The sequence below is a fragment of the Pygocentrus nattereri genome, chromosome 11 (assembly GCF_015220715.1).
Source record: "Pygocentrus nattereri isolate fPygNat1 chromosome 11, fPygNat1.pri, whole genome shotgun sequence".
NCBI classification, from domain to species: Eukaryota; Metazoa; Chordata; class Actinopteri; order Characiformes; family Serrasalmidae; genus Pygocentrus; species Pygocentrus nattereri.
This window is the reverse complement of record NC_051221.1, coordinates 33,647,742-33,655,983: the sequence shown is the minus strand read 5'-3', so window position 1 is coordinate 33,655,983 and position 8,242 is coordinate 33,647,742. Positions and strand designations below refer to the sequence as shown.

General features: G+C 39.4%; 1 non-coding gene across 1 annotated transcript; it reads left to right on the top strand.

Moving 5' to 3' along the window:
• The first annotated feature begins 822 nt into the window (after window positions 1-822).
• Window positions 823-963, top strand: LOC119264552. Its single transcript, XR_005131118.1, has one exon. It is a non-coding gene; the product is annotated as a U4 spliceosomal RNA (small nuclear RNA).
• Window positions 964-8,242: the final 7,279 nt, after the last annotated feature.

Genomic DNA, 8,242 nt, shown 5'->3' with positions numbered 1-8,242 from the left:
TCTTTTTATAGTTGTAAACTATAAAAACCTACATTGGGTTTTACGTGTATTCGCCAAAAAGGTGAAGCGCGAGTCGGACTCTAGTTCTGGAAGTCCAAATAAACCGGTCCACAGCCGAGTGTGAGGGAGAGGAGACGTGAGGAAGGAAACCCGATCTGTGGACTTTTACCGCCATCTAGCGGCGAAGCGCTGCCTGCGCTCTTCACTCTGGAAGACGCGGACTCGCTCGATTTGACCCGCTCGCTGAAGTTCTGGCGCTTTTCTGGAAGGTGTTTTAGTGGATATGAACCTCTGCGTGACGCCAGACGCGGTTCAAAACTTTAGATGTGCAGTAAAACCGTGAAAACACAGGCCGTCAGACCGCATCGCGTGCTCTGCGATAGTGATGATGTCAGTCTCCATGGAGACAGAGAGGAAACGGCAGCCTTAGTTAGGTTTAGAGCTGGACTACAAATCGCGGAGGTCAAGAGAAAGAAAACACATTCCGGATTAAAAGAGACTTTCCCGAGAAATCCATCGGTGGCGAGTTGGACGGATAATATTTACAGGATGTCTCCACAGCCTCTTCCTCATTGGCCACTCTCTGCGTGTCCCGCCCTGCGTGTGTCCCACAATGCAACAGCGACTTGTTTTAGGAGATTTAAAGGGGAATGACGGCGAGTGAAATGTTAGAGGGTTTAGTAAAATGTCTCTTCAGTACAGACTCATTAAAACACGACGAGTACATTAGTTCTCCTGCTCTTGTAGGTGTTCTGTGAACGTCACCGTCACCGGGATGTTTAAGCGTTTTGGTCTGTAGCTCGGCGTCTGTGACAGGTCGGCAGCTTTGCGCAGTGGCAGTATCGTAGCCTATGAGGTTTATCCGAGGCGCGATTATTGCTAGTTGAAAACTTTACCCAATACCCCGCCTTGACGACTTGAAATATAGTCGGCTATGGCAATTTTTGACGGTCTCTCCGGAGACTGAAATGAGCAGTTCAATAATAGAAAGCAGTGTTTTAAGGTCTAGTAGTTATTAATAGTGACAGTAGTTAGTTTTCTGCTAGTAATATGACTAAAATATTTTGAGCGCTGTAGATGTTATGATTGTGGGGTAGTTGTTAGTGTCTATATTCATTTTTAAGTTAAATTGCAAAAAGCAAGCTTACTGTTTTCCCTAATAAATTAATTGATCACGTTGGCTTGTGGCACTGAATTTAAGGTTGAAATGCATTTAAGATAGCAGAAAATGTAAGGTATCGCTGAATATAAGGTGGAACAGCATTTATGGTGACACTGAATTTTAGGTGGAATTGCATTTAAGGTTGCACTGAATTTAGGGTGGCAGAGAATTAAATTTATGTTTACATTTAAGGTGGCACTGAATTTAAATAGGCAGTGGATTTTTGGTGGCAGTTTAAGGTAGCAGCTAGCAACACATTACTATCCACACTGGATAGTGTAGCAACCACCTAGCAACATTTAAGCAACACTTTAACAACCGTGAACATTCTTCAAATTACTGGTATGTAACTGGTATGATCATAAACTTTTTATTTCTAGTTTTTAATTTACTGTTCTTTCTGATCTTATTTGCTGATAGCAAGAGGATATTGGACCACTGTTGGCCCACTGATGGTTGGTGAAGTTGGTGGTCCACCGGTGTTTTGCTCAGGTTTTTCTGTCCGGCCCACTAGTGGTTACGCAGAGTCATAGACAACATTCCACTTATTATAATTCACTTTCCATGTACAGTCCAGTTTACTTATTTTTCCTTACTTCCTTTCTTTAGGTATACTTTGTAAATTAACTTAGTAGATCAATTTAATCTAGCACAGTGTCAGCAGTAACTTTTTCTATAAATCATTTTATATCAGGCCTAGTCTTTTTTTTTTTTCTCTCAGTTGTTTGTAATGTTTATCTAAAGTCATTTTCCAAAATAACTATCCATCCATCCATCCATTTTCCAAACCGCTTGTCCGTCAGGGTCGCGGGCAAAATAACTTTAGTGCATTTAAAATCTGGTTGAGAGAATTAAAAACTAGTTAGAGCTTGTTTGCAGGACAGTAATTTGAAGTGTAATTTGAAGGGTAGTTTGAAGGGACAGTAAATCGAAGGGTGGAACAGCAGTGGAAAACAGTCGGTGGGGTGCCGTCCTTATTAAGCTAGCAGACCGATATATGCTTGCTATCTGGGTTGTTCTATGCTCAAAAAATGACTTGTTTCTCATCCTGCAGTTTTTGAGCTAGAACCACAAAACTGTGCAGGATTTTAGTATCTATACCCAATTTGGTTGCTTGTGCTTCTCTAAGCTATAAATTGATCTATTTTCCCATAGAAAATGAATAGCGGAATGTTCGGCACATTCAAGTCTACCTGCCACAAGTGATGTCACAATGCACATCTCTCACACAGACACTCATACACAGTACACAGTCTCACACGCTTACAGCTCTAACTCACAGCAATATCAAATAATTGATTTACAGTGGCAGTGCATTTAAGGTAACAGGAGATTTAAAGTGGCAGTGATTTCATGCTATCAGTGAATTTAAGTTGGCAATAAATTTAAGGTGGGAGAGATTCGAAAGTGTCAGTGAATTAAAAATATCTGTTGATTTAGCGACCACCAAGCAACCCTTTGCAACAACCTGGGACACCACAGCAACCATTTAGCAACACTTTGCCAACTATCATTTAAACATTTTAACAAAATTAGCTGACTTTTTCAAGCCAATTTAAAGTTTGTTCATAAACTTTCCTTTTTTAATTATATTTATTTTTCATTTGGAGTCAAGTAAATAAGAGAAAAACAACCCACAACTTATAGAAAGTGCACAAAATTTGCCTTGTAGGGTTTTATGGTAACACGTGTTCTCTCAAGAGGAGGGGCAGGATGGTACTCTCAGCATGCCTTGCTGGTGGAAACAACCTGCTAAATCTGAAGTTTACATAATTAGCTGAGTCAGTAAACAGCGGAGGTACCCGGGACGTTCTCAGACATCCTCATTTGGGAATTTTTATAACGTTCGCTGTAGAACGTTCCTAGGCCATTATGGATGTTCACAACAGGTCCAATTGCAGTCCTGCAGGACATTCCCAAAAATACATTCACTGGGCATTCAGTCAGCTGATTTCACACATTACATCACATTTAACAGCCTATCCAATTAAAACATTTAAATCAAGCATACAGTAGCAGGAATGGAGAATTATATTGTTTTCTTAGGAATGGCATGTCAGCCGTAGACTACAACCCCATACAATTCTACAAATCTTCAAAAACCAAATATTCTGCAAGCAGGACATATCAGAGCAGATTACATAAACTTTGCACACTGGAGTGTCAAAACAAAACCAATGTCCACACACTGAAACTTAACATACAAGGCTTTTTAACGCAATTCAATGCGAAGGTCTGGTTGGATGAAAAGTGTCCACTATTCTTTTCAGGGAACAAAAAAGTGCATTGTATTGCAGTTAACCAGTGAGAGGGTCTTTTTGCTCTTCTGAAAATCTTTATCTTGCACCTGTGTGTGAGAGTGATTAAGCACTTTTGGCAATACACTCTCCATTTTATCCAAAAGTCACAAATAATTATTACTTTTTTAAAGGATGTTTTCCCATGCATGCTTACAAGTAACCTACCCTTTGGAAAGACAAAAAAACTACTACCCAAACAACTGACAATATAATAATAATTACTGATGGCTGTAGATACAATATGGATGTTTATCAATGAGCCATAAGAGGCAGTACTTTTTTCATGCAAGAAAATGGGCCTTGGCTTGAGCTAGTTGGTAACACTCTGTAGAGGAGGTGTATTTTCTCACTTAGAAAATCAACAATCAGTGTGGCCACACATGCCACAGGATATACCTACTTCCTGTACAGGTGCACTTCATACTTCTACAATTACAGGATCATACACTATTTGTTTCTCTGCATAATGTGACAAGTACATATTTAAGTACCCACTGATACCAAGTCCAATACCATACTAATTAACTTACTTAGAATTAAGTAATTGTCGGTGTAAACAAGTGCAATGTACCTTAACAGCTGATTTTAAATCAAGTACAGTAACGAGTTATGCTACACTATATATCTTGTATTGAGTAGTGTTGCAGTGGAGAAGAGTGGGTTTTATTCCATGTCATGTATGTATGTATGTACGTACGTATGTACGTATGTATGTATGTATGTATGTACGTATGTATGTATGTACGTATGTGCGATAAAGCGTGGCCACAATTACCCCAAAAGAATAAAAATGGTACACCTTATGGGTAGTGTAGGGCAAGTAGCTAGACGCTGAAAAAAAGGGCAGGAGTAGAGAACTTTTTAACCCCTCACCTTTTATTTTGCCACAACGGTGTACGCGCTTTTTAAAACAAAAAAAACAAACACACACGACCTCAATCAACAGAGGTAATTAGACTGTGACTGCAAAGTCACATAAGTCTAGTGACGCAAATAACCCTTACAAACAGGTGTAGCCTAGCACAGCTACCATAAGGGAAGAAGAACCCCAAACTGTGGTTACAGTTTATACAGGTAACTCCTCCCCAAAGCTATTCCATTCCCCCCACAAGTAGGAAAATAAACCATTTCCTAATTACACGTTGAAATGAATATGGCACAATATTATACGTGGCCGTCAAAATACAAGGCCATAGAAACAGTAATCAATCACCGTTATTTACAATGGTCACACGATTCACATTTCTCTTTGTATTTACAGGTTCTCACTCCCCTCCTCTACTACAGAGGGTGGACTCGCCCAGGTAAGTAAAAGCCCAGGAGTCACAATCAGTACTCTTTTAGGACCTGAAGGGGAGTATGAGCAGTGCATGTTAAAACAGGCAAGTATGTATACAGTCATTCATAGTGATAATGTGCTAAGAGGTACCTTGCATCATTACAATATGTATGTATGTACAGTTGTACATTGTAAGTGCTTAAACTAATACTGGACAAAAAATTGTTTTCATGTTTTTATTGAACACATGTGAACATTCACAGTGCAGGGTGGAAAAAGTATATGAACCTTTGGATTTAATAACTGGTTGACCCTCCTTTAGCAGCAATAACCTCCACCAAATGTTTCCTGTAGTTGCAGATAATACCTGCACAATGGTCAGGAGGATTTTTGAACCATTCCTCTTTACAAAACCGTTTCAGTTCAGCAATATTCTTGGGATGTCTGGTGTGAATTGCTCTCTTGAGGTCATGCCACAGCATCTCAATCGGGTTGAGGTCAGGACTGTGACTGGGCCACTCCAGAAGGCGTATTTTCTTCTGTTGAAGCCATTCTGTTGTTGATTTACTTCTATGTTTTGGGTTGTTGTCCTGTTGCATCACCCATCCTCTGTTGAACTTCGGTTGGCGGACAGATGGCCTTAATTTACCTGCAAAATGTTTTGATAAACTTTGGAATTGATTTTTCCATTGATGACAGCAATCCATCCAGACCCTGAGGCAGCAAAGCAGCCCCAAACCATGATGCCCCCTCCACCATATTTCACAGTTGGGATGAGGTTTTAATGTTGGTGTGCTGTGCCTTTTTTCTCCATGCACAGCGTTGTGTCTTCCTTCCAAACTACTCAATTTTGGTTTCATCTGTCCACAGAATATTTTGCCAGTAGTGCTGTGGATTATCCAGGTCCTCTTTTGCAAACTTCAAACGTGCAGCGGTGTTTTTTTTTTTTGGACACCAGTGCCTTTCTCCGTGGTGTCCTCCCATGAACTACATTCTTGTTTAATGTTTTACTTATTGTAGATTTGTCAACAAAAATGTTGGCATGTGCCAGAGATTTCTGTAGGTCTTTAGCTCACACTCTAGGATTCTTCTTCACCTCATTGAGCATTCTGCGCTGTGTTCTTGCAATCTTCTTTACAGGACAACCACACTTGGGGAGGGTCTCCGTTTGTAGACAGTCTGTCTTACTGTGGACACATGAATATCAAGGCTTTTAGAGATACTTTTGTAACCCTTTCTAGCTTCATGCAAGTCAACAATTCTTGAACGCAGGTCTTCTGACCTGAACGCATGCTTCTTGAGAACAGCAAACTCAAAACTGGTGTATGGTTTTTATAGGGCAGGGCAGCTTTAACCAACACATCCAATCTCATCACATTGATTGGACTCCAGGTTGGCTAACTCCTGGCTGCGGAGAGATTATTTGGAGATTATTGGAGAAGTCATTAACCTAGGGGTTCACATACCTTTTCCACCCTGCACTGTGAATTTTCACATGTTGTGTTCAATAAAAACATGAAAACATGAAAACATATATTTATTGCCTATTGTGACTTGGATGAATCAGAACACATTTAAGGACCAATTTATGCAGAAATCCAAGTAATCCCAAAGGGTTCACATACTTTTTCTTGCAACTGTATGTCAGACAGACACTGCGATTTTAAAAATCTTATTTGGTGACTCCAACTGTATGTTTGAACAGACCTTTGTGGGAAAATCCCTCAATTTACATACTCATACTGTACGAAAACGTCTGATTTGAAATTCTAAATGCAACGCAGTCCCTATATACAGCTCTGTCTAAAGACAATTATCAATAAAGCTGTTTCATTCAAAACACGCTGTGTCTGCAAGTACTTAGCAGAAACGATGAGAACTGGGCTAACTCTACAGCAGCTTTGCTGACTTGTACCACACTGTGCACTAGAACTAAAACTAGGTGATATTTATGGTGGAGCAATACTGTCTCTCTACGACCTATTTTTAAAAGACAATTTAAAAGACGTTTTGAAGTTTTATACCTCATAATTCTACTCAGTCAAACAGAGTAAAATTGCATACACAGACTTTCTTATCGAGCAATTTATCTTGCGGTAACATGTAGCTGTTCTTTTTGCTCATCTTTGAACATGCTTACATTTCTACTACCATCAGTAGCAGAAAACATTCATCACTGCTGCAGGTTGTGGAATAATGTGCATACTTCTGGAGTAAACAGAGCAAAAAAACAAAAGGTCTAAACTGGATCGGGTTATTTTAGGTGATACCTGGCACCTTAAAATATGCTGAAATCAGACATCCTTAATATTAAGGACCTAAGAGCAAAAAATAAGGCATTATCTTATAAATCATAATTATCTTAGAATATTATGCTTATATAATAAGCCATTTTGTAATTTTGCAATATCTATTAATCTAAGACTGTGACTTTATAAGGATTTGGAGAAATCCTGTATAAGGTAAGTGGAACTGATCAAATTATCAATGCATCCAGATACAAGGTAGGGGTAACTAATACAGTATAAATGTATAAACACATTTTATGTGAGAGAGTGTGTGACTTTATTGACAGAATGTATGTTGAGCTGCTATGGTTGTATTAAGCACATAATTCACATGCGTTACCAAAATGAAGGTACAGAGAATGGCGTCTCCAACTGCATGCAGTCTTATTAGTGGGGAGTAAAGACCCCTTGTAGTCTGCACAGAAGGGAAGTCATGTCACAGCTCTCTAAAATTCCCTACAGGGAGAAAAAAATAATATATAAATGCAAGTTTTTACATTTATAATAGGCTACTGTATTTGTCATCATTTTGTAGTCAGAGCCATGCTCTTACGGTCGTATTAGGAACTCCGGGTCTAAGCCCGATTTCTCTATGGCCAGAAAGATAGGGTTTTCCAAAAGTTGCCCCTATCGCACGGTGTTAAATAAAAATGTTCAGAACCCGATACGTCTTGTCCTCTGAACATTCTTCTCTCTAATATGATTACGAGGTTGTTAGAGTTGAAAGATGAATACTGCTACATGTAAGCTATTGCAACTGCACACTGAATTCACATGATTAGACTGGCAGCCTCCTTAAGCCGGTTTTGTCTGTGTACATTTTCATGTACATACTGAGGGCTGATGAAAAGAAGTCAGAACAAAACCAGCAGGTTTCCCTGCAGTTCACTGTTCTTCATCTGATGCTCACAGAAATATGATAGATCTTTCCTTTTAGCTTGATTTGAAAAGGTCTACAAACGTACCTGCACACAGGTGGATCCAGTAGAGACTCAACTTAATATTACTGCTGACGCCCTGATCAGCTGATTTAGGATCTCAGAATATCCTAATCTTTATTTTAATGCTGTTAACATTTTTCTGAGGACATTTTCCCAGGACATTTGCCAAATTTGTTAAACTTTTCTTGTTCCACTTTAAATGGTGCAGCAGTCATTTTCTGAGCCACTGCACCATTTAAGGTGGAAAAGGAAGGTTCGAACAAGCAGCTGGC